General features: G+C 46.1%; 1 long non-coding RNA gene across 1 annotated transcript; it reads left to right on the top strand.

Annotated features, from left to right (window-relative positions):
• Window positions 1–206: 206 nt before the first annotated feature.
• LOC144763121 (uncharacterized) lies at window positions 207–21,131 on the top strand. The gene is made up of 2 exons (XR_013596165.1): window positions 207–374; window positions 19,054–21,131. It is a non-coding gene; the product is annotated as an uncharacterized LOC144763121 (long non-coding RNA).
• Window positions 21,132–26,363: the final 5,232 nt, after the last annotated feature.

The raw sequence follows: 26,363 nt of genomic DNA on the forward strand, positions 1-26,363 counted from the left end.
ACTAACACAAATGCGAATTGAGGAGACGTGATGTAAATAACCGGCAGGGCGACGGCTCGGTGCTCTAGGCATAGAATTCGACAGGGTGGGTTTCGGGGGTGTGGTGTAGTGTCACGAAAACGACATTTGCATGGCAAAAGGCTGGAGGGAGGGACGAGGGGGAGGGAGCTCGCGCGTCAGAGCTTGTTCACATAAAACCCCGAGACAGAGTCATTCATCCATCTCGTCCGCACAGAGGCACAAGCACCGCACCGGAGACCAACGCCTGAGGCAGCCAATCCCAGCGGAGCTCAGAAACACCCGGGAGCGCCATGAGGAAACTACTGGCCCTGTGTCTGGGGGTGCTGGCGCTGGCCACCCTGCTACCCACGCAGGTGAGCGCGAGGGGGTCGCGGTGTGTGGGGCGCAGGGGGGTGGGGGGCATTATTTACTGCCAAAATGCTGGAACAGGGAGCAGACGCCACACACACTAACTGAACAGTGCCATGCGAATGACACAAGGGCGTGGTTGCCGAGCGTGCAGCAGGTGCAGTGCCACCGGAGCCATGTGGCGTGAGGAGCCCACTACACCTCGATCAACTACCAAACCAGGGGTCGTGCGTGCCTGTAACATCGAGAATACACCGCACAGAAAAATTGACCAAATCACAAAAATCAAATTCAGCAAAAGGATGACCACGGTGACACCAGGGGTCCGGTTATTTATTTATACATGCACGTATGAAGTGCTGAAATTATATGCCACCTCCCCTTTTTGACGAAGAGAATCTTTGTATTTCAATTTTTTAGAACATTTGTAAAATGCGTAAACTCTCGCCTTTAAAAATTGTCTACTTTATAAAACTTCTTCATTGCTGAAATATCTCACTCCAGTGCAAGTCGAAAGCCTCTTTTTTCTGCCTCACCCCCACCCCTGCCTCGGTAGTTCCCACATGTTGGCGTGCGCTTGATAGCGGTAATCTGATATATGGCCCCTCGGAGTGCGGTGTCAGGTTAGCATCTGGTCGCGGTGCTTCGAATTAAACAATGAGGTACATTGTCGTGGCCTCTCCGAGACTTATGTTCAAATGCAGCCCTGGCAAATGCAAAGCAGGTTCTTTTTAGAAGAGATTTGAAAGTTTACTTGTGTGAAAGAAAGTGTTTGTCACGAGTCTATGTTCCTTTACCACCTCCCCCCCCCCAACATATTTGTATATCCTAACTTTTTCCTCTTCTGTTGTATTTCTCTCCCGCCCATACAAATTTTGTTGGTCCTCTCACTGGAGGGCGTTCGCTTTGATGCTTTCGTACTGTATTGTAGCTTCATTCGTATAGCTTTTATTCACAGTGCCGGGCATCTAAGCGCATTGTCTGACGCTACACTGTGGAGGCGTTCGTGGATGAAAGGTTGTTGAGCCCGGTGCTTAACGCCCTCTTCTCTCCCCAAATGTACTCTTCTGAGGATCTCGCTCCCCACCGCCCCCCCCCCCCAACCGCGCCGTCCCATCCCCTTCCATTATTTTGTATACCCTCTCTTCCAACCTGCCTCCGATTTCTCACTCGCCGAATCGCTTTTTATGAAATAGTTCAGTTTACTTTCTTGACCCACTCCCTCCCCGAAAGACGCAGTTGCGTTGTAACTTTGGCGTTTGCATGGATGCCTGTCGCACTCACTTCTTTCTCCTCTTGTTCATCAACTCCTCAGCCCCTGGACTTTACTGCTCCGCCCGCTCAACATGCTTATACCAGCCTCGTCACATTTTAGCTAAAAGCCGTGATCTTTCCACAGTGAGGAAAAGATAATATATCGTAAGAGACATTGATTTATTTTCGCGTCTGTGGCGTCTGCGCATCGTTCATTCACCGCACGGGGCGGGCACACTCCAGGCACCCGCTGTGTTTGTACAATTTCTTGCCTCACCGGCGAGAACAACAGCGAACTGAACAAAAGCTTTGACATATCTGTAAAGCATCGCCGCATCCGTCAGCAAGCGCCTGCGTCAACTCACGTGACGTCACAACATATAGACTGATGGTGAATAACCAAACAGTTTGGAAACGATTGGCATTCCGAATACATTCCCGTAAACATGCCTACCGATGCTGCTCAGAATTTTAACAAGCAGTTCTATCTGCTGCTGTTGAAAGGGCGGTTCCCACCTGGCGACGGGTTATCACCACAGCTTCATTTTTAAAATGAATACAGGGCTGCCGACTCCTGAGGGTGTCTGTTTTTTTATTCCACCCCGTGCCTCTTTCTTCCATCGCCCGACAGCTCCTGTCTCTATTTCACTCCGGCAGGTTCCTCTCAACCCTGAGTTTAACCTTCGTTGCAGCGTTCCCATGTTTTCTCTCCATCCTACCTACCCCATCTGACGTCCTCTCTCCTGCTGCGGGTCAAAACCGATGATGAAAAGTAAGTCTGGGTCCCTCCCAACAACCTGCAAGCAACCACCGGCACAAATTAAGCACTGCCGGTACTTTATTTTGAAAGCGAGAGTACCTGCAATTCTCAGAACTGCTCCACTACTTTTAACGGGAGAATACTGGCACTTCTCAGGGGCAAACAGGTACTCACTCTTAGTCTTAAATTAAGAGTACATGCACCTCTATATTTCCATTTAAAGTCGTATACTACCATTTCACACATCCTTCAAATAGTATGGCGTCATAGCGCCTAGAAGAGACGGTGTCAGCGGGAGCTGTAAGCAGAAGTTTACAGACGCTCCTGGGGGTGAGGGGTGAAGTTCAAAGTCCTGAGAATCTGCTCATCATTTCAGAAACCATCCCAGCGCGTGCCAGTCCCTAACATAGCACTTAATGACATGTGTGATTGGACCAGGGCTAGGCTGGGACTGGAAGCAAACGCAGCCCCGGAAAGTGCTGTAACACCAGCCTCGCAAAGCATTAAGCGCGCACGCTGCCCCCGTGTGATCCTCTGCACCGAGATTCGAAAGCGGATTCTTCAGTCAGGCCAATTAAAACATGATGGCAGATGCTGCAGTTTTAAAACTTCTGGGTCTACCTCAGTACCGAAGAGCCTGATCCCGAAGGAGTTAAACTGACCCGTGTTGTAGTGCCCTGCGGCACCGAAGCAGGGTTCCAAGAGCTGGCAGAACACAGTGAAAGGCAGATGTTGTCGTCATAGCCGGATATGCCAACGGTACCCGGACATGCCAAGCGCAGAGGGTAGAGCTCGGTGGATCTGTTGGCATTGTTGCGGGGGTGAGTCTCCTCCATAAACTCCCCTGAGTCCCGAGTTTCTGTTGGCTCGCCTGTTTAACCGTTTCCATGGATTAAAATCAATACCCCCTGCTGAGGCGCCAGGTTAATCAACGCTGGGAACAGAGAAGCCATTTTAGTTTCCTGGAGGGGGGTTGGTGAGATCTGTAGAGCTGGAGGGGGCGGCCAGAAAGGGTGCCACCGGTTCGGGTGCAGGCAGCAACACAGGCCTCCCTTTCGGTTGATTGGATAGTCACATACAGCCATATCTCCTCTAACTCTCTTGGGTCCCCGGTGCCACTGCACCTGCTGCACCACTGACAGCTACGCCCCTGGAGAAGGAGGATTCTAAAGCAAAGGGGAGCTTTTAAGCGACCGCCAGGACGCGTGGGGAGAGCAGCACGTCACTCGCCCTCAGAGCTTTATGGACATATGTTAGGAGTGTCTTTACGTGAAAGCTCCGAGGCCTCCCCTCATCCGCGGACCGTATTTATTTATGCGTTTTTATATAGCGCAGACATTACCCAGAGGTGTCAGAGCGCTTTACAATAGGCAAATAAAGTTATAGCTTTCGAGGGTATTATACCGTGCAACCACGCCCAGTTCGGTATGAGGTACTTACCGGTTTTGTCAGGTGGTCGCAACCGTCGCTGTTGAGGGGTTGAGGCTGTCCAATACCAACTCCGTTTAGTTTTGATTTCACCTCATGTCTTTTTTTCCCTACCAACCAATAGTTCCTGCCTCGTTATCTCACCCTCGCAGGTTCCATTTCATCCCTACTTTCGTCCTATCTCACCTTTCCCCTATATTTGTCTCTCTCCTTCTTTCTACATTTTTTATCGGTCTCTCGCCTGCTCTGGGTTGAAGTCTGATCATCAGTAACAGATTCTGGACTTATAAAATGTATGTTCGTGGCGACGGCCACCACCTGCAATCACCACCACAAATTAAACTCTGATTATATAATTCTGGGCCGTTAGTTCTCAGTTGGAAATGTAGCTCCCGGGTCGCCTGAAGAGATATTGCATTCATTCGGGTGAGGTAGGTTCAGGGAGCCGGCTTGAATGGAGGGAAGGCACTATACGAAGGAAGGAACTGCCCTTGAACATTCCAGAAAATAGGGGGTCATGGCGAGGGCACTTTGGTATACAGTGGGCTGCTGCTTGGGGAAGAGTGGAGGCACGAGCCCCAGGGGCTTGGCTCATACACTTTCTTTTCACAGTTCTCAAAGGATCGGGTAAACGAGAGAGAACTGTTATATTTCTCCCTTTTAACTTCTTCCCGAAGTGTCAATAGAAGTAATGAGTAAAACAATAGAGCTATTTGATAATTTTGTCAAGTGGATGGTTTTAGTGATAAAGTATATTCTGGGTGAAAAAAAGGCTAAACATAAATGGCCCATGGCCCTTTCAAAAGAACTGCAAAAAGAACAATTGATGGACAAAAGGCTGCACAATGTCAAACATTCACCCCAGTATAGAGATCTGGCCTAAATCCATGGTTATTTTGCTCCCCATGCCTTTCCAGTTCAGACCCAACCGTATGCAAATCAGTCTTGACCTTGTGCCTGATAGGAACAGTCCTGCCAGAACTGCCAGGCCAGGTCCTCCCTGGACTGGAAACAAGCATCATGGGAACGGTTTCAGGGCATCACCTCTCCTCAGCCAGGCTAGCTTAACTCCAGTGGCATGGAGAGCACAGGACCCACGTCTGGGCATACCCATCCCACTCAGGGTGACAATGCAAAAAGAACAATTGATGGACAGAATGCTGCACAATGTCAAACATTCCCCCCAGTACAGAGATCAGGGCCTAATTCCATCGTTTTTTTGCTCCCCATGCCTTTCCAGTTCAGATGATGGATTCAAACCAGATGTGTGACTGGGGGGGAATGTCTGAAAAGTTTCAGCGCTCTGTCCATCCTCTTGTGTTTGCTTTGTTCGCCCTAAGTTGGTAGAGTACGCCCAGACGTGGGCCCCTTGCTCACTTTGCCACTGCATTCAAGCTAACCTAGCTGATGAGGGGTGTTACCCCAAAACCGGTCCCAGGATGCTTGTTTCCGATCCAGGGAGGACCTGGCCTGGCAGTACGGGCTGGACTATTCCCATTAGGCACAGGGTCAAGACTGATTTGCATATAGCTGGGTCTGAACTGTGGTGGCGAAGTGAGCTAAAGGACAATGATGGATTCAACCCAGATCTGTGACTGGGGGGGGGGAAGTGTCTAAAAAGTTACAGCACTCCGGCCATCATCTCCTTGTGTTTTCCTTCAAAACAACAGCATACAAATATCAAATGCTCAAACGCCGTATTTGTGGTTGACTAGGGCTCCCATCCCCTCAGTGATCATCTGTACTGACGCTTTCCATGCACGTCTGTGAGGTGGCTAGTCTGGCTATTTTGTAGAGCGTCCACATTACTATGCATTATTGCATTGGATTGAGCCTGTACCTCTGGTGTCTCCTATGACTCCAGGGGTTCTTCACGCGACTACCCAGATCTGAAGCTCCATGCTGCCACAAACCAGTGGCGTAACGTAATTTGAGTTCTCCCTCCAAAGTGCGTGAAGGTACCCCCGTCAGGACTCACTCAGGACCTCTCAGACAAGGTTACTGTGCCGAGGGCCCCCCCTGGGACTCTCTCCCCACACTGCGGGGGCCTGTGTTACGCTCTGCCACTCTTTACCTCAAATGCCTAGATTTCCTGAATTCTGTCCAGGCCTTAATTTTAAACTGGTCTTCCCTGTGATGTTTTACCCGTGCCTCCTAGTTTGTTCTTTTATTGTACTGCAGTGTACTTTTAAAGAAAGATTAGGAACTCTGGGTCCATTTGGTATTTCATGGACATCCGAAAACTCCTGAACCCCCAAGCTCTACCAGGCATTGCTCCGGCTTTTCAGTACTATTTTCCATGTCTCTCACCTCTCTGTTTCAGAGAATCTTAAACACAGTCATTGCTTTGTCTCCACCTCTTGTAAGGGGAAAATGAGACGACGAATAAAGATAAGAAAGAGTTAAAATTCAGGATGAGTGAGCAGAAGAGAAAGGATTAAAAGAAGGAAAACAGTTGGACAGAGATGAGGGACATTAGTGAAACTAAATATTCATATATGCAGTGTGACACTTCTTTTCCTGAAAGTGATATAATGGAGAACCCTTTTCGCCCCCCCCTTTCTGAATAACATATCTTCATTTCCAATGCATTTTGACCAATTCTAATGGCTCAGTGTATGTAATTTAAAAGTCACTATGTTGCCTTCTATTGCGTACTATTGTTTGGAAGAAAACCAACAACTCACCCTGCCCAAACAAACTAGATCTTTACATTCAAACCGGGCTCAGACCAATTTTACTAGACCAATGGGCTTCAAAATGCACCTTTTGCAAGCAATATTTCTATTAATGCTCCACAGATCAATTTTTAAGTGATCCTTCATTCCTATCTGGCTTATAACTAATATTATTTTATAGTTTGATTTTTAATACATGTGTGCTGTTCTTTTTTAGAAGATGTAATAGAAGGAGAGCTCCAAACCTCTTGGAAAGTGATCCTTAAATGCCTTCAGGATTTGATTAATGTTAGTGGTCACATACTTTTCTATAATTTCTTTTTGCATGTCTGCCACTAACATTTAAAAATAACGCCTAATAATGGGTACATTTATGGCATACAATGAGCACCCATCTTGTTGGTGTGGGGAGACTGAATAGTAAAGGTGTCTGCGATTCAATGAACTGTTGCTCAGTTATTTCACATTTCTGCTCAAATAATTGAAAACACAGGCTTTGAAATGTCCTACATTACCCCCCAGAAGGTTGAGTATTTCACTGTTTGAACTCAAGGGTAGGCTTGGGGATCCATCAATTCTCAAACCTCTCTTACAGAACTGGATTACATTCTTTCTAAATTCCCAGGAGATAGAATGCATGGATTTACCACTTAATTTTCCTATTAAAGTGGACAGTGTTGAAGGTGGGTAGGAAGGACATGGAACTCAGGCAGTCAATGGTTCTCGTGAAGGACAGTGGAGGTAGAAAGTTCCCTCAATGTCCATCAACAAGTGAGGATTCTAAGGTGTACGCCTCAGAAACCCAGTCAGAGTACAACTGAGTTCTGTGGCTGACCATCTAGAGACGGGTATCCATCTAAACACATGTGAGCTCAGGGTGACATAGGAGCAGGTAACCTTACGGGGAGGGGTTGAGGTGGGGGGGTTGTTATCAAGTGGTACCCTTACTCTGGCAGTTTAACTTTGCCACTTCTCCCAGCATGCTAAATGAAGCATATAGGAAGTTTCTCATTTCAGTAGAAATTTCACAGAGGACTGGCAATTGGAATTCTATGGCATTGAGCCAGACCATCTGGTACAGGATGGAGAACACAGACCAGGCGGTGGCCCTAAAATCTTTGTATGTGGCTGGCTCCCAACATGCCTCACAATCAGTTGATGTCTCAGCCCCAGTTATTGAAATATTATCCTGTTCCTGATTTCTGAAAGCTTGGGGAACTTGTTCCTCTCTTGAAAGCCACCATTAGTGCATAATTTTTCCAACATATGAGCTTTGGTTTGATCCAGAAACCCAGTCGATGCATGAAGTATAGCCATTTCAGTGCACTTACAATGTAAATATACGTCTTAAAATGCATATAGATCCATTTGAAGTCTGGCAGTGAAATAATTGTTTCCGGGTTTGTGCTTGAACAGCAATAGGCCTAAGTGGCCCTGTAGACTGCAGTTTCAATGTCTCTTGAAGTTGATGTTTTCTGCATGGCGGTGGCACAATGGATTTGGTAATTGGGGTTGGGCCCCTATCAAATCTGAATGAGGTAAACTCTTACGGGCCGATTAGGATTGCGGTTTTTCCGCATCCTCCGGGCCGGCGGAAGTGTCCGTCGGCCCGAAGGATGCGGAAAAACCGCTGCGGAGCCTTCAAAGACCCCCCGCCAGATTAAGATGGCTGGGGGGTCAGGAAGACCGTCCGCCGCTTTTCCGCCGCGGTCGCCTTACGACCGCGGCGGAAAAGCTCTAATATGGCTGGCGGTGTCTAACAGACACCGCCAGCCATATTAGGGTGTAGGGTGGGGCAGTACACATGCCTTTCCACGGCGGCTTCTCCGCCGTGGAAAGGCATACGGTGTTTTCTTTGGGGCCCGTTGCGGGCCCCCAGGGTGAAGGGGGCTGGGGGGTGCACATGGGGGGTACCAATAGTACCCCCCTGCATTTGCATGCACAAAGCGGCAGGCACCGCGCTGTGCCTGCCACTTTGTGCATGCAAATGCGAAGCATGCATATTTAACCTTGCGGCGTGTGCTGCTTCAAGCAGCACCCGCCGCAATGTTAAATATTGAGGATGTGACCGCCAGGGTGGCGGTCACATCCTAATTGCACTGGAGGGAACGCCGCAGCCCCTGCGGACGTTCCTTCCACCTCAGGCAATTTGGCAATGTTTACTGGTTTACAACCAAAATAGGGGGTAAGGAGGAAAAAGGTGCACACTGTACGTCTTTCAAGGGTAAACACCTGTGAACCCACAGAGAATGGGTCAGACTTGATGCAGAACATAAATCGTATTCTGCAATTTATGACCCCAGACTTGAATCCTAGATTCAGAGATTCTTGATAAGGAAGCCTCACCCACGTAACGAGGCATGCTTCCTCATAGGTTTCACTGGGAACCCACTTGGTTCTCTTCTGATAAATTCATAAACAACAATAGTCCATTCACTGTTTAATCTTGTTTCAAGACTTTCATGTTTATTGATTTTGTTTCATCTTTTTAATTACTGCGAATCCTTTTATATCCATGACATTTCAAATAAACATTTCCCATGTACCCAATGCATTTCGGGTCTATGATGACCCTTCTTCCGGGGTCTCTGTCAGAAAAATCAAGAAAAATGCAATCAGCCTCATAGCCATCTCTCTATATAAACAACTAGTACATTGGTTAGCATTCTGTGTTTATATGCAATCAAACGAATTGTATAACAATACATCCATAACCCGATTGGAAAACTAAAAAACTCAGAAATCCATATCCCAACTGAAAAAAGTCACCCCCTTCCATGTTTGTTTCCACCCGAAAATGACCTACATTTGAAAAAGTTGCTAGCGCAAATGAGCGGAAGTACTCTTTACGCGCTTACAAACAGTGCGTCCTGTCTAATGCAATTAAAATAAACTTAAGCAAAAGAACCCAAAGCTTCTCGAGCTAAACAAACGCCCTGCTTTCTACGCTCGCGCTTACTCACTAGGAAATGCAGACGTCCTCAGTTTCGATAATGTCGACCAATCCGCTGCTTCCTCACATTTGGAATGAGGCTATATGGTGCTCTAAGCACTGTGATTGGCTAAACATGCGATCACATGACCGCAACCACGGACTTGTCTATAAGCCCTCATTTGTACTTAATAAAATTCAAATAAATGTGAGTAGCTGGTACACAATATATCGCGCTGGTACAGAGCGTAAATGCCATTAATGTTAGATGATAAACTAAAAAATTCGTGACATGTCTGAAAAAATTCGCATATCAAAAAACACTGGTGCATATTAATCATAGTTATGTTTCCAACACTAAATTCATACTGCTATTAATCTGCAAGAATAAGAAAGCAATAAAATGACAAATAATAAACAGTTACACAAAAATCCTGTCGGCCATCTTGGATAGGGGAGTTTTCACACTTCATGTTATGTTTTAGTTTATCATCTAACATTAATGGCATTTACGCTCTGTACCAGCGCGATATATTGTGTACCAGCTACTCACATTTATTTGAATTTTATTAAGTACAAATGAGGGCTTATAGACAAGTCCGTGGTTGCGGTCATGTGATCGCATGTTTAGCCAATCACAGTGCTTAGAGCACCATATAGCCTCATTCCAAATGTGAGGAAGCAGCGGATTGGTCGACATTATCGAAACTGAGGACGTCTGCATTTCCTAGTGAGTAAGCGCGAGCGTAGAAAGCAGGGCGTTTGTTTAGCTCGAGAAGCTTTGGGTTCTTTTGCTTAAGTTTATTTTAATTGCATTAGACAGGACGCACTGTTTGTAAGCGCGTAAAGAGTACTTCCGCTCATTTGCGCTAGCAACTTTTTCAAATGTAGGTCATTTTCGGGTGGAAACACACATGGAAGGGGGTGACTTTTTTCAGTTGGGATATGGATTTCTGAGTTTTTTAGTTTTCCAATCGGGTTATGGATGTATTGTTATACAATTCGTTTGATTGCATATAAACACAGAATGCTAACCAATGTACTAGTTGTTTATATAGAGAGATGGCTATGAGGCTGATTGCATTTTTCTTGATTTTTCTGACAGAGACCCCGGAAGAAGGGTCATCATAGACCCGAAATGCATTGGGTACATGGGAAATGTTTATTTGAAATGTCATGGATATAAAAGGATTCGCAGTAATTAAAAAGATGAAACAAAATCAATAAACATGAAAGTCTTGAAACAAGATTAAACAGTGAATGGACTATTGTTGTTTATGAATTTATCAGAAGAGAACCAAGTGGGTTCCCAGTGAAAGTGTGCTATACATTACCACTCAGACAGCGGGATGGTCCGCTGACTCCCTATTTTTTCACATTTAGGAAAAGTGCTTTCAGACTAAACACTTGGTTAGTGTTGCACAACAACGAAAGGAGTAACTAAGAAGAAATAATAAAATTACCAGAGTGCTGGATGGACTCAATAAAGTTTTCCTCATAGGTTTCCTCACGACAACCTGGTTAGGTGGTACTACCAGAGTAGACCAGGGTGGCTGGCTGAGGAATTTACTATGGGTCAACCGACTGTTACAGCTCTTTGATGAATGTGTGACTACGGTAGCCATCACACTCAGTTCTTGACCATGATGTTAAGCAACAAAAAACCGTAGGGCTAATATGTCCTTCAAAGTGAAGGTAGGAACTCCCTCTTACACATGCATGGAGGTGTGATTATTGAGATAAAGTAGGGATCCTTTATTTGTATTGCCTCGAAAAATGCCCATGACCTGTGTTTAGGTTAGTGAATGGGCCGAAACATGTCAGCAGAATATCGAATGATAAGGTCATAGTATCCACACCACCCCTCATTATTTTTAAACATACAAAGAGTGCCTACCAATAAAAGGAAGTTCCCTAAGGTAATAGTATATCTGGACTCCCTGTCTATCTAGTAAATGATGCTTATCAAGAACTGCCCACATAGTAGGGTTGAGTCCGCCCTGGTAGTAACATCTGGCCAGGGTGGAGTGAGGAAGCCTATGATGAAGCATGACACATTACATAGATGTGCCTTACTCATTCAGAGTCTCTGGATCTAGTATTTAAGTATAGGGTCTTAAATTACAGAATACACTTTGTGTTCTGCATCAAGGGTACCCAGTACTCTTTGGGTTCATAAATGTTTACCCGCATCCGGATAACCATTTGAGAGGTATTTTTCAAAGGGAGCGAGAGATGTTGGATAAAGTGCAGTAGCGGCCCATCCCCTGTCAAAGTGGCGGGGTGGGCCGGAGGAAGGGTTAGAAAAGACTTATCTGAACGCCACCGCATTGCGCTCCTCATGGCCTCTTCTGGGCACAGGCTCCCAGACTGCACTTTGGCAAATCATGACACTGCATGAAAGCAGCGTTGGGATTGGCCTGAGCGCTGGCAACTTGTGCCCCCAGGCAGGCTGGGAGCCTATGCCTGCTCTCTCCAGCCCCAGCAACGCAGCTGGGGCTGGCGAGAACATCATTGCGCATGAGGGTTTGGCCGGCCTCAGACGGCTGGCCAAACCCTCTTGTGCAGTGAAGGGAGTGCCCACCACCCCCCCACCAGCAGTACCATACTCTGGACCCGCCACCATTGCTTGTCAGAGTCCTGGGGGCATGTCTAGGGGTTTAAAATTAGCTCCTCTGCCCTAATGGAGCGGCTGCCGCTGTGAGAAATTGCAATTTTGGAGGACCCGCCCACTCTTTATCAACCCCTCATGCCAGCCAACTGCATCTAGTAGGACTCATTTTTATCTGGATGTCTGGAATGTCCACAAGGGAAAAAAAAAGGCGTGGTGAAGCAGTTCCAGTTGTAAAGAGACTGTCAACAATAAAATGGCTGGGTGCATTTCAATATCAGATGTTCACAAGTAACAAACCTCACCAGTTCAGGAGTTCATAAACTAACAGGCTTTATCAAATTAACCCTTGCCCATCATCAGGAAGTTGTAGTACACTTGCCTTTTCTCCTCTTTTGATCTAGCAGAGCTCTTTGGGGATTCCTGCCCATGCAGCTAGAATTCTGCACCATTGCAAATTAGTGAAGGAACTGTGCTCACAACCCTCTTCCCATCTATTGATTAATTTACTGTGAAGCAGAGCTTGATAGATTTTTAAACAGACAACATTTGTCAGAGCAGCCTCGTAGATGCGTATCTCCTGGTCAGACAAACTACAGGGCTTAATTTGTAAAAGAATACATGCTGGGGCCCAACGATTTGATTAGAAGCTCTCAGCCAAACCTGCTTATTCTTGATTTAACTTCCTGCCCCTTTAATACACTACTTGCCACTTCCTTCTTCTTTGTTTCATTCTTGCAGGTTCCTTTTCATACCCTTTCTCCCTTTGTCACTGTTATTCCGCTTTTCACTTCCACCTTCTATCCCCATTTTGTGTTTGTCTTTCTCTGGATCAGCCTGTTGAGTGAAAATAAGTGGTGGTCCCCAAAAACTAGCGATGGTGGGCTCCACCTGCCACCTCTGGCTCAAACTTGGCCCTGAATGAATATATAACCAAAATGAAATTTGTTATACTTACCTGTATCTCGGAAGGGTTCAGAATCGCGACAGTAAGAATGGATTTCAGTTCTCCAACTAGTTTTCAGAGGAAAGTATTCTTCATTACACACACACAGGTTTAGTTTTGCTTCAGTCTTACACTTTGGTCCTATAAAAGGCAGAGACCATCATCCACCCCTTCCAGTTATTTTTAACAGGACCTTCTCGAAAGCCTCAAATGAAACCACCCAGCCGCTTGTTAGTGGTCTGGTGAACCCATGAACCGGTCATAAAAAAAACACATCCAAATTATCATGGCAGGGAACAGAAGACCACAGAGCCCAGACTGCCTAGTTAAACGAAATCCCCCTTCTGACTGCATTCTCCAGATGCATGCTTTTAGAATTAGAGGTTTTGACCATTGGCTCATTGTGCACACAGTAAATGTCAAGAGCCCCAAAAAAGCACTTCATATCAGTCAGCATTCATGCAAAAGGCACTGCATCATCTTTTTTTTTATACAACATTTTCTTCAAATATCGAGCAAGCCACCTACATTGTAGCAGCATACAAGAGCTCGATATCTTTTCCCAGTTTTTTTCCTTTTCACAGAAAGGAGTAGTAAAAATCTAGTCAATAACACAGTTTAAGTTTAAGTTTAATTTATTATGCAGAGTTCATTAAAACCATTGCAATACATATTACAAAAATTCAATAACACAGGGAAAAGTTTAATTGAAGAGAGAACATATCTAAGCAAAGAAAAACATTAGAGACCGGATCCATACAATCATCTGACAATAAGAATTTATAAGCATTCAATTTTTTCCAGGGAAGACCTTAAGAGCAGTCACAACCGGAAAGAAAGCAGCACTTTCAAATGATGGCTGTTCCCATCCTGATAAGCAAGAGAGGGATACAGCGCCTGGCCCGTGCTGAATTTTCCAAGTTGTCCTTTACAGGGTGTCTCAGTTTGATTGTTGATGCGCTTGAAGGCTCGTATGGCCTAATTCCAAAGATCAGCTATTGTATACCACCTGATTCCTCCCTCCGCAGCGCCTGTTCCTCAACACATGCCCACTGCACACGTCGTGCACCCACCAATCATATACAGGCCCCTCTGAGATGACCAGTATATAGTAACCACCCTCTTTGCTAATATCAAGGCTCAGTTTATGAATCTATTGCCTACTTTTGTGAGTTTAATTCTGGGAAAGGCTCCACGGAGACATGCCTCTGGAGTTCATGCTATCTCCTTTTCTAGGGTATGACTCAACTTTCGGTTAAACCATGACCAATATATCCCCATCTTAGGACAAGTTCAGACCATATGGGAGAAGATTGTAGCCAGAATTGTACACCTCGGGCAGTTCCTGGGGTTTCTGCTATATATCCCTGTTATCGTACATGGTGCGAAGTAAGATTGATGTATTTAGTTGAGCTGGAGAAACTTTAGTCTAGTTTTGCCTTCCCGCTGAGAATAATCTAGTATCCTCTCCCATTCTCTTTTTCTAATTTCATTCCCCAAGTTTGCCTCCCATATTGCCTTAGCTCTGTCTAGGTGTCTATCCACCATCTTACTCAATTTGCCATAGAACCAGGTCACTAGGTGGCATCCAGATCCATCATCCCGTAATAGCTGCAAAACCTCATGTCGCTGTGGCTCCTCCATACCAGCCCCCTTTTAATGGGCCCTGCACCATCTTTAAATAGGAGAAATTGTATTTTCATGCTACTCTCATATGCTGTCTCTCTCAAATGTGCCGCCAAAGCATGTAAATAGCAATACAAAGCAAAGGAGCCAAATTACAGCCCTGCTCTGGAATAACTCTGTTAGACGGTCACTGACTCTGTGCTGAACCTTTGAAAAGTTTGACTGGAGTAGGACCCAGATAGCTGCAACATGCCCTAACCAACACCAATTGGACATGCACTTTCCACAGGGAGTGGGTGTGTGTGTGGGGGGGGGGGGCAAATACTTATGATTTGAGAGATGAGGGGCACTTTTGCCCAGTGGTAGTGAGAGAATCCGAGGAGGCGGTCATGGTGTGTGGGGGCACCAAAAACGATTGGCGCACCGGGCAACACCAGCTTTAAAACCGGTCCTGCGTGCTTCAGATCTATAAAGGCCATTATTGTCCACCTGCTTGAGCGCTCCATATATGGCTCTGATCAAATAGAGCATAAAACACTAGTCCACAGTCCTTGTTCCCTTTCCAAAATTGGCAATGGCTTCTGCTATCACACCCTTAACCAAGATCCATTATTTCAGGCATCTCTTGCATTGCAGGTGGGCATGGTGGCCCACCGATCAAGCTGGGTGATAACACAGGGCATCTGCCTTGCAGACAATTCTAAATAGCTGCATTGTAACTGCCTTCCTCTTGGACTTTGAAGGGTGACGCATGGCCCCCTTCAACGTTAAATGTGGTGTCTGGCAAAGTAAAGGAGCTCTTATCTCTGCTTTGGGCTTTAAAAGAAAAGTCAACACAAATCATATTGGGATGAAGTGCTTTGGCTGAAAATGAGAGTATGAGGCCAACTGTTCTTCTCTCAATGCAAAATACCAGAGAGAGAGAGAGAGAGAAATGAGCCATCCAACCAAATATTCCTCCACACTTTTCCCCATTCACAGTTGAAAATTGATCCCTTCAGTTGCTGGTATTGATATTATGGTCTGGGTAGGTGGGGCTAAGGAGTCTACAGCTCTAAGTACTCACCAAAAGCCTTGGTGTCCCAGGTCACCACTTCCTTATTAAGCTTGCATCAAGCTGCCTTTTGCTAACTCTACTTATTTCTTTGTGTACTGCTGCTTTGCATTTCTAACCCCATCACTACTTCCTGTGGGGATGTTTTGCTGCTGGTGACTTAATCAAGGCTACATTCCATGCAGTCACAGTCCAACAACAAATTAATTTACCTGGCCTGTGGGTACTGGCTAGAAGAAGGCATTCAGGTGCCTCTTCTCCACAATGGCAGAAGAGCGTCCACTCACTGGATCAGAGTTAGCACCTGAAAAATAAAACAATATACTATAATTGTTTTTTTTTCATTGGCAGGCTCTGAGACAGCGTATGCAGGGAGTGGTGTGGGCGGGCCCATGGGAAGGGGAGGAGGACTGGTTTGTCCACTTATAAATGCCCATGTGGGTTTGGCTGGCCGTCTTAGGTTAGTCAACACACACATGCGCACTTAGGTTTCTCCAACCGGGCTGTTTTGAACAGCCGTGTTGGAGAAACAGCAGAGACTCCCTGTTCTGAGTGGAGCATTAAAGCATCCCGCTCAGACCAATCCCTGCATTGCTCTAGCATGGGGATTGCACAGGGAGTCTGTGAAGTTGCCCCAGTGCTTGCTGGGACAAGGAAGAAGACAACTGCGATGCGGAAGGCGGCCCGGCAGCTTCAGGTAAGTTTTCCTTTTTTTATTATTATTAAACTCCTCCCCCCGCGCTCCCCCTCCTGTGCTCCCCTTGCACCCCCTCCACCTGCCTCACCACTTTTTGTTTGTGTCGGTCGCCACTGATGGCATTTATTATTGGACAATAGCATAAACCTCAATTGCATCTAGAATTTCATTTGGTGAAAGCATTGATGTCATCTTTAAGAAAATTCTATTTTAGGGGACATGAGAGACCTATATTTTTAAGAACAAAAGAGCTGTCTATTCCACTAAAGCCATACGTCAGCTCCGCTCAAAGTGAGATAAAGAGGGTTGCGATCGGATTCTAGATGGCATTTTACTCTCATGTCATCTTCCACTGCCCAACTTGTTGACGAGACCAAGAAATTATGGATCAAAACAAATCCTGACACCAACATACCGCTTGCTTGAAGATCAGGCTGAAACTGGGCATTGAGTACCCTTTTTTAAAAATGTTTCTATCCAACTTTTTTGGTAAACAGTAGTGAACCAATAAAGATGAGATGATATATAAAATGGCGTCAGCCCGTTTACATTTTCATTGAGTACTCTTAAACCATGGGCCCAGATTGAATTCTATAGGCTGCCACCCCTTTCTGATTTTTGCCCATGTAACTACAGGGATCAGAGTGGCACCTTTCTCCTTCACACTGGCATCATCACTGGCATCTCCAAGAAGGATATTAAGACAGCTATGGGACAAATCCTAGCTAATGCTAGCATAATACGCTTGTGGGGTTCAGGAGGGGGTTAAAGAACATCTGAATGATAAGATTTGAGAAGCTGACAAAAACTATGAGCATTTACCTCATGTAATTGCCAAGCTTGAAGGGCAATGTGGTATTAGATCATAATCAGCATCTTTAGTAGAATTGAGCAGCAGAAAATAGTGCAAGAGGCACTTTTTGATTGGCTGTTGGCGCATGATTACATCATGGATATTCATTTTGTGCATGGCAAACCTTGATTGTCAGTTAACTTGGACTTCTAAAGTAAACTGATTTGCTATCAGTGTGTGAAAATGTAATTGCACATGCTAATATAGAATTCTAGACCACTGCTGAAGGGGGAATCTCTGAAATGTAGGGCTTATAAGGGCAGAGAGTCAATTTAACAACCAATTTAACCCAAGGAACCAGGGCTGAAGTACTATTAGGAATTCCACCAGCCGAGAGTGGAATCTCTTAGGTAGAAGAGGTAGACACAGAAATAGGAACATTGTGATGTTGTAGCTGAAGGCATAAACCAGCCATTATTTAGTTTATGCAGCTCTTCAATTTTCAGAGACCTTCCAACTTTCCAATGTTTTAATAACCTTTTTCAGAACAGTTCAATGGGCCATCATTGTTTCAAATGTCATGTGATAGCAGTTGGGGTCAATAGGCCTTTGATGTGTCTTTGACTACCTCTTATAATTGAGGTGAAATGACTTCACACCTTCATTTGAACATTATTCGAATCAAAGCTTCACACTGTGCTTATGCAAAAGTGTCAAAAATATCCTATAATTCAAATACATAGAATAGGTTTTCTGTCGCATCTCACGTTGTCAGGCCTGTCTTGCCATGTCTTGTCTGGGAAATTTTTATAATCCATTTTCCTCATCTGTGAAAACTAATTTGTTTGTCAAATGAATGACCAGGGTTGGACACAGGATTCATTACTACGTGGAGCAAAGGGGCAAATATTACTTATAAAAGCTTCAACACTGTTGTGGGGAATGTTATATTTTATAATGTATATTGTATCGGAAGCTTGGAATGTTCTTCACACCACCAATTTTTATATCTTGTGTTAGAATAACCAGTACATCGGTACACTGTCACTTAACTTTGTATTTACAATGTTCTAAATTACTTATGTTGAACTGTGACAGGAGATGACTGCTTTGTTGTATTCCAGTTGTGTTCTGTAGAGAGAGCATCTAATTCTATTTTTAACTGATGAACTTTCTGTTCAAGAATTCTCCCTATAAAAAATCAACATGCATCTTGATAAATACAATTTGTGACTGTTATGTGTTGCTTCCATGCAAAGACCATTCTTCTGATAATATTTATCAAGATGTGGTATTTAAGGAAGTTGCCCTTAAGGCCTCATTAGAAAATTTGAAAACATAGGCTACACAATTTGGAACTTATTTAGGTATCTCACAAAAACAAATTCAGTATGTTTTTAAATCCTGAATTTAACCAATTTCCCTTCTCACATACAGCAGAAGGGGGTTAATTTAATGTATTACTTTTTGCCCACTTCTATTTTTAGACATATTTGCTTGATAGCATGATGAGGTACAGTTCAGAACGTTTGTAGATGGACTTTCCTGTCATGTTGAGATTTTCGTTGTCTGTTTTTCTTGTGTCTATGGGCCTCATTACAAGTGGCCTGAGAAATGGGAGGTGATTACCAATGCTGGTATCTCCAGGGGTGGGGAAATCTATCTCTTTTCGAATTGAGCCCTTGAGGCACTTGTTACCAGCCCTATTGGTTTTAAGTCGCCACCCATAATGAGGGCATGTTTTTCAAAAAGTTTTCACTCCCTACCTCTTACTTGAACATATGTTTAGAAGTAACCAACCATAATTTTCTCTTTAAGCATCATAGGCATGACTTTGGTAACTTTATTCATGATCATTTTGTTTAAGTGCATATTTTTCTTTGCCTAATTTGTTTTTTGTTTTAGGTTACCTGCCAGAATAGTTCCTCGTCACCTACTACTGGAAGCCCCGCAGCAAGCTCACCAGCTGGCACCGTGGCTAACATGTCATCTGTAACACCGATGCACAATGCGACTACTACTAAAGGGCATGGAAATCTACTTCATGCATCAAGTGGCCTCTTTGTAATTGTCATCTCAACCTCTCTCCTGTACATCTGCTAAGGGGCCTTGGACAGCATGCAACAACAAATTCCTCCTCCCTGGTCCTCAAAAGCTGAATAGACCTTCCCCAACCAACATGGAAGCGCACTGACCATCGCTGCTCCAAACTACCTTAATCCCACCCTATGGCAACTATTGGTCCAATATGGTTCCAGGAGACCACATCCTTTTCTTAAAATGGCTGATATGACCGGGTATTCACCTGCTACAGCTGGATAGAGGAAGTGGGCTCCCATTTAGACTTGAACTGAATTGGACAAATTGACGGATGGTAAAGGACTCTGAACCCCCAAATCAAAGATGACGCAGATCCCAAGAAATTAAAGCCTGGAGACAAAAGATACTACTGCGATGAAACCCAGTGGAGCAATTACTTATGAATGAAAATTGCAGACTACACGCTCTATGCTGTAAACGAATTTTAAATCTCAATGAACATTGCACAAAACCACTAGTGAAAGTGAAGTTATCGTATATAGAGTATATTTATCATGTATACTGTCATACAATAATTTATTGATACTTATCAGCTGTTCAAACATACCCAACATCCACAACAAACTGCACAAAGAAAAGCGCCTTTCCCTCTTTGTGTGCAATTTTATGGGCGTTCCCATAAAAATGCACAGTGAGCCACCACCTGCCCTTTTTAAGGGCAATTTATAATAGTTCTGGCAGATGAGTTAATGATGCAAAGTTCTTATTTGTTCTTGCAGTCTGTGACAGCATTCATTTCACGAGAGATTATTCCTTTCCTTCTGGCCTAGAACTTATTGTTTTTAAAGAACTGTGCATGAAACCGTATGTGCCAGGAAACTCTGAGGTCTTGCAATAAACAGGTGCATTTTGCAAACCTGGTTCACTCCGAGTAAAGGAAAAGCAAGATGCAAAAACATATTTTCAGCTTAGTCCCTAAAATGTTCAACTTTGTAAAATCCCTAGGTGCAAAACTTGGGAAATTTCCTGAGTAATTTTGATTTGTGCTCATTACTTGTGCACAAAATATTGCTTTGTTTTGTGATTCTCAATTGCTATACCTCTTGAAAAATGCGATGAAAAGAGAAAGAACATTAAAAGCCAAAAAGTTTACGCTCATGAAATGATCACTTTTACGTGAAATCAGGAGTTTTGATTGCACCATTACACCCTTGAAGCTTTTTTACTACTTCTGTAAATACTTTTTTTAATTTGTCTCTTTGAATCAAAATACTTACAATTGCATATGTTGTCTAAATATATTATTTTTCAATAGCTTCCTTTGGGGAAACTGTAGTTACCCAAAAGAGAATTGTCTCAGCATGTTAAATTAATATTCCTCATTTGCAGTACAATTTTTAAAATCTTTAGAGGTGGTTTAACATTTTCTGATTGTATTCAGCCAGTTATTATTTTTTCAGTCCCCCAACACTGACTAAAAACAAAGAAAACATTGTGCTGCTTACTAGACAACTATTTTTGTTTGTTACATTAGATACTTCTGTATGCCCTACATTTTGTACACAGTATATTGTTCATTGATTGTACTTTGTGTTTTTGTAATTAATACTTTGAATCCAGTGGGCAATATAATTCTACTGTTAAGTTTCTGTTGGGTAAAATTGTAAATAAATATATAAATAAATCAAAATTTGTTTTTATTACATATCAGCAAAACATGAATCCACCAAAAACATTTGTTTTGAAGTCACCTACTCTAAGTTTAACAGAACCATATGATAGGGTACTACTCCTTTGGGTGTGTCTTACTTTATGTATGTTCAATGAACATGCTTGTATTTTCATTATATTCCTGCTCCTAATGTACTATTATTCCATTCACAAAAACTGCTCGCAATTTGCGCACTGACATTTTGCTAATTAAATATTGTTTTGCAAACCAACCTGTGTACTAATGGGTCATTCACAAAATACTGAATTGCAGGCGATCAAAGAATGGCCCTCCCAACTATAATTCACTAGGCAGGTTCAATTTGCAACTCCATCTGATGGCTTAAAAAGATCCTGTGGATATTTCCTTTCTCTGCTCAAAGAACTGTTATCCAAGCCATGATACTATCAAGGCCAGGTAATGGCGTGGGTGTGGCCTAGATCATGTCTGGGTAGAACTTTAGGACCCGTACCCTCCAGATCTGCCCCCGCCTCCCACCAACCTGACAGAGACATGCAATAAGCCCACATTGAAATCAACAGGAGATTCAGGTGGGGTAAAAGGCCATGTTTAATCACAACACTGTATAAACATGACAAGCAAATAACATGCATATCTGATATTCATAATCACATTTTCAAACTCTTCTCACGTTCCCAGCCCTAAGGGAGGAGCCCCATCTGGCTCGCATCTCGCAACTGGGTATCCTATGCCAGGTGCCGCGCACCTGCCCCTTAGAGTGGTGGGCCCGCACCCCTGGTCCTTGTCCGTCATTACCAGGGCCCACCCCTCTACCACCGAGGCTGCCCTGGGACGCCCAGGAGGCTCGAAATCTGTCGCCCTAGCCTTCCCACCCGGTGGTGACTTCCTCCCAGCGGAGAGCTTACCATATCCCCCCTCAGTGCTGGCCTATGGAGTCCGCCAGGCGGCCTCCCATCCATTGCGTTAATCACTGTTTACTGATCGCAGGTCTCTTTTCCGCAACAACGCCCCCCCAAACCACTATTCTCAGGGACGGGTAGGTGGGAGTTTTCAAGGCCGGTCCTCGATCGCGGTGAAGGCTATGGGGCAATTAGCTATCCTGGAGTGGTAGCGGGAAGAGAGACCCAGGTCCCAGGGAGTTGACCCTAAATAGGACAAAGGTCTCCGCCCCCTACCACTCCGGATATGCGTCATCGCCCATGACCCGGAAGTGAAAAAGGGGGGGGGACGGCCGGCTGCCAATTGGGCCGCCCGGCCGCCCAACCACCAATGACTACGGGGCGGGACCCGGAGGTGCCGGGTCCTAAGTGCGCGCGTCCCGATTCTCCAAGCTTGGCATAGGACCCGTACCCTCCAGATCTGCCCCCGCCTCCCACCAACCTGACACAGACATGCAATAAGCCCACATTGAAATCAAGAGGAGATTCAGGTGGGGTAAAAGGCCATGTTTAATCACAACACTGTATAAACATGACAAGAAAATAACATGCATATCTGATATTCATAATCACATTTTCAAACTCTTCTCACGTTCCCAGCCCTAAGGGAGGAGCCCCATCTGGCTCGCATCTCGCATCTGGGTATCCTACGCCAGGTGCCGTGCACCTGCCCCTTAGAGTGGTAGGCCCGCACCCCTGGTCCTTGTCCGTCATTACCAGGGCTCACCCCTCTACCACCGAGGCTGCCCTGGGACGCCCAGGAGGCTCGAAATCTGTCGCCCTAGCCTCCCCAGCCGGTGGTGACTTCCTCCCAGCGGAGAGCTTACCATATCCCCCCTCAGTGCTGGCCTATGGAGTCCGCCAGGCGGCCTCCCATCCATTGCGTTAATCACTGTTTACTGATCGCAGGTCTCTTTTGCGCCACAAGGGTGGCCAAGGCCCTCAGGTCTGACACCCTCCCCACCTGCGTTCAGAATAAATGACCAAAGTTCTCTTATAAAAGTGTCCGTCCCTAATTCCGACAAGTGTACCCCATCCTGATGGTACATTGCTTCTCCAGAAATCATCCGATGTTGTATGTAGCGCAAGCGGCCCTTCACTGAGCACAACCTTGCCAGTTCACCGTTTAATCTCCTCACTGAAACATTCAATGATCTCGCATGGACTCCCGGGCCCCATGTCCTGCTTGAGAGCATGCCTGACCAAACAATCCTAGCTGATGGAAAAATATGCCCCAACCAGGCAAACTCTGCCAGTAGGGCCTCCTTGACCGCCAAACGTCCTCTGTCGACCATGTTGTTGCCTCCCAAATGCAGGATAATCCAATCAGGGGACTTGTGCCCTTCCTGCGCCCTGAGCTCCTCAATTAGCCGCCTTAAGTGTCGGATTCGCATCCCCCCGACGCCACGCCACAGGAATTCGGTCTCGCTCAAGTCTGCTGGTTTCACCACCTGTCGTTGCTGCAAGCGCACCGTCGCGCGACGCACAAACGAGTGCCCAAGTACCCACACCACTGACGCGTGCATACTAATCAGAAGGAGAGAAATGACACCGTTAAATACAATCCGATGTGAGAACGCCACAGTTGGTCATAACAATTCCGGTCTGACATATCTTTTGTAACACTCCCAAGTCCAGCGCCCAACGCCCTTTACAGCGTCGGGGGTGAGGCCTGCCCTTGCCGCCAGGGTGGCTGCACCAATCCTAAAGGAATGAGATGACAAACCTGCTGTTCCCAATCCCAGCTTACCCAGGGCCAACCTGAACACTGCTTTAAACTGATACTGGGACAGGCAATGTCCATTCTCGTGTATGAACAGGGCCAGCCCCCCCAGCAGGGCGTAGGGCCAGGTACGCCTGCATACGGGCTACGGGGCAGGCCGCCACCCCCGGGGCGGGCCGTAGGCGGACGGTGGCCCCCTTACCCGCCTGGTCAGTCTTGGAACGTCTTAAAAACACCACCAGCCCCCCCCCCGGAGAAAGGACCGTATCCCGGAACTGCAGGCCCCCCCCCATGGTCAGATCTGGAGGCCCCCACTATCTCTCCCAGGCGGAACGCCCCATAGAAGGCTAAGCAGAAGGCCGCTCCCATCAGGACTCCCTCGAACAGAGAATCACATATTGACGGTAACACCCCCAGAACATCAGTCAAGGTCGGGAGATCCAGAGGCCTACGACAGTCCCGCCTCGGCCCCTCGAGTTTTGCCCAACCTGCCAAGGCCTTCCTGATTAGGAAGGAGGCTCCCGGGTCCCGCTCCCCCGCCACTTTAGCAAAAAAGGCTATCGCCGACAGATTTGCCCTAGCATAAGCCACAGTTCTGCCCTGGTCCCTTAATGCCTGTAGCAAACCATAAATCGACTCTGGGGAAAAGATCTTTGAAAACGCTGCATGCTCTATGAAAGACCTGTAAACATTAAAATGCTGCTGGTAAGCACGCTTCGTGCGATCATTCAGGGAGGCACCTACCAGCCCCGCTAAAGCGGGGCTCCAATTGTCCACAGTGATGTAGGGAACATAGTCATGCGCTCTTCCGCCTGTGGGTGGAACTTCCGGAATTCCTGCAACTTGGAACGAGACAAAGCATCAGCAGCGTGGTTATCAACACCTGGTATATGCGCAGCCCTGAAAGTTAAATTCAATCTCAAGCACGCCAGCACCAATAGTTTCAGTAACCTCAGCACGTGCTGTCAAGTGGCCCCCTGCCTATTGATGACTTGAACCACTGCCATTTTATCAGACCAGAAAGTCACTGCCCGGTCCCTGAAACGCTCCGCCCAGATCGTGACCGCCACCCAAATGGGGAAGAGTTCCAAAAAGGCTATGTTCTTCGTAAGGCCAGCCTTGTGCCATGCCGCAGGCCATTCTGCCCCGCACCAGGCAGAGCCTAAGATAGCGCCAAAGCCAATGCTGACCGCTGAATCAGTAAAAAGGCCAAGTTCCGCGCTGGACACCGGAGGGGCGGGCCAAACTACCCGCCCGTTAAAGTCCCTTAGGAAGCTGCGCCACACCTTGAGGTCATCCTTTACTCCCGCCCTTAAGCGCACCCTGTGGTGCTTCTGAGTGAGGCCCACCATAGCTCTGGCAATGGACCTCGAGAAGGGGCGCCCCATGGGAATGATGCGCAGCGCAAAATTCAACTGCCCTACCAAGACCTGTAACTGGTGCAAAGACACTTTCGGACCGCCAGGGCCGCATCAATGGCTTGGGAGAAAGCAAGCACTTTGTCCAATGGCACCCTGCACTCGCCTGCTACAGTATCAATTTCAATACCCAAAAAGGACATACAGGTGTCAGGGCCCACAGTCTTGTTTGGTGCCAGCGGCACTCCAAATTCCTGAAACATTGCAACCAGATCCCTAAGCGCCTGGGCGCACACATCTGATGCCGCCGGGCCCATCACCATGAAATCATCCAAATAATGTATCACATCTGTACACCCAGATCTGTATGAAAACACCCACTGCAACATGGAACTAAAGGTCTCAAAGTATTTGCAAGAAACAGTGCACCCCATAGGCATACATTTGTCATAGTAGAACTGATGATGTACCTGGAAGCCTAGTAAATGGTAATCATCCGGGTGGACGGGCAACAGGCGAAAAGCCGATTCTATGTCAGTCTTGGCTAACAGTGCCCCCCGCCCCCAGGTCCCTTACTTTCTGGACAGCGGCATCAAAGGACGAGTACGTCACAGTACATAGCGCTGGATCAATGGAATCATTTACAGACAAACCTATTGGGGCAGAGAGATTATGAATCATTCTGAACTGACTCGGCTCTTTTTTAGGCACCACCCCCAGCGGGGAATATACATACGTCTCCCAAGGGGGAGCCGGGAAAGGCCCCGCCACCCGGCCTAAGGCCCGCTCCTTCTCTACTTTAGCGACCACAACTGAGGAATGAGTTCTCGCTGACAACTGGTTGTTGCAATGACTAATGGGAGGGACATGTAAAGCTGGGATGCGAAAACCTACAGAAAAACTTTCAAACAACACCTTGGCTGCTGCCCTGTCCGGGTACAAATCCAACCAATAAATCAGTCTTCCAATATCCACCGGGGTAGGCAGGTTAGGCCTGCGGGGGCTTGGTATCCCTGGGAGCTGCCCCCCCACGCTCTTTAGCTTTCTTGTTACACTTGACTTCGGGATGAGAGGAGTGTCCACAATAGGCACATGCGTGTTTAAACTTGCATTGCCCGGGGGGCCAGGTGCACCCTTTGCTATTGAAAGCCCAGCAAGCCCCCCTCTTCTCCCCAGGACCTCCCTGGGACGTCCGCCAGGGCGGGCTGCTCCCTACTGCTTACACTCTCCAACCATGCGTTCACCTCTACCTGGTCCCAACCAATGCTCGGATTTTCCTCCTTAGCCCACCGAAACTCCCTATCATAATTCAACCAAACAAGGCCCCCATGAGTGGCGCGTGCTTTCACAATCTTGTTGGTGTAAAACACCAGTGGAATAGCCAAATCCGGCCTCCTCTCTAGTAAGACTGTGACATAAACATGAAAACCAAACAGCCAGTTTGTCAATGTCTCCTCGACCCT

Source organism: Lissotriton helveticus, chromosome 6, assembly GCF_964261635.1.
Source record: "Lissotriton helveticus chromosome 6, aLisHel1.1, whole genome shotgun sequence".
Classification (NCBI taxonomy): Eukaryota; Metazoa; Chordata; class Amphibia; order Caudata; family Salamandridae; genus Lissotriton; species Lissotriton helveticus.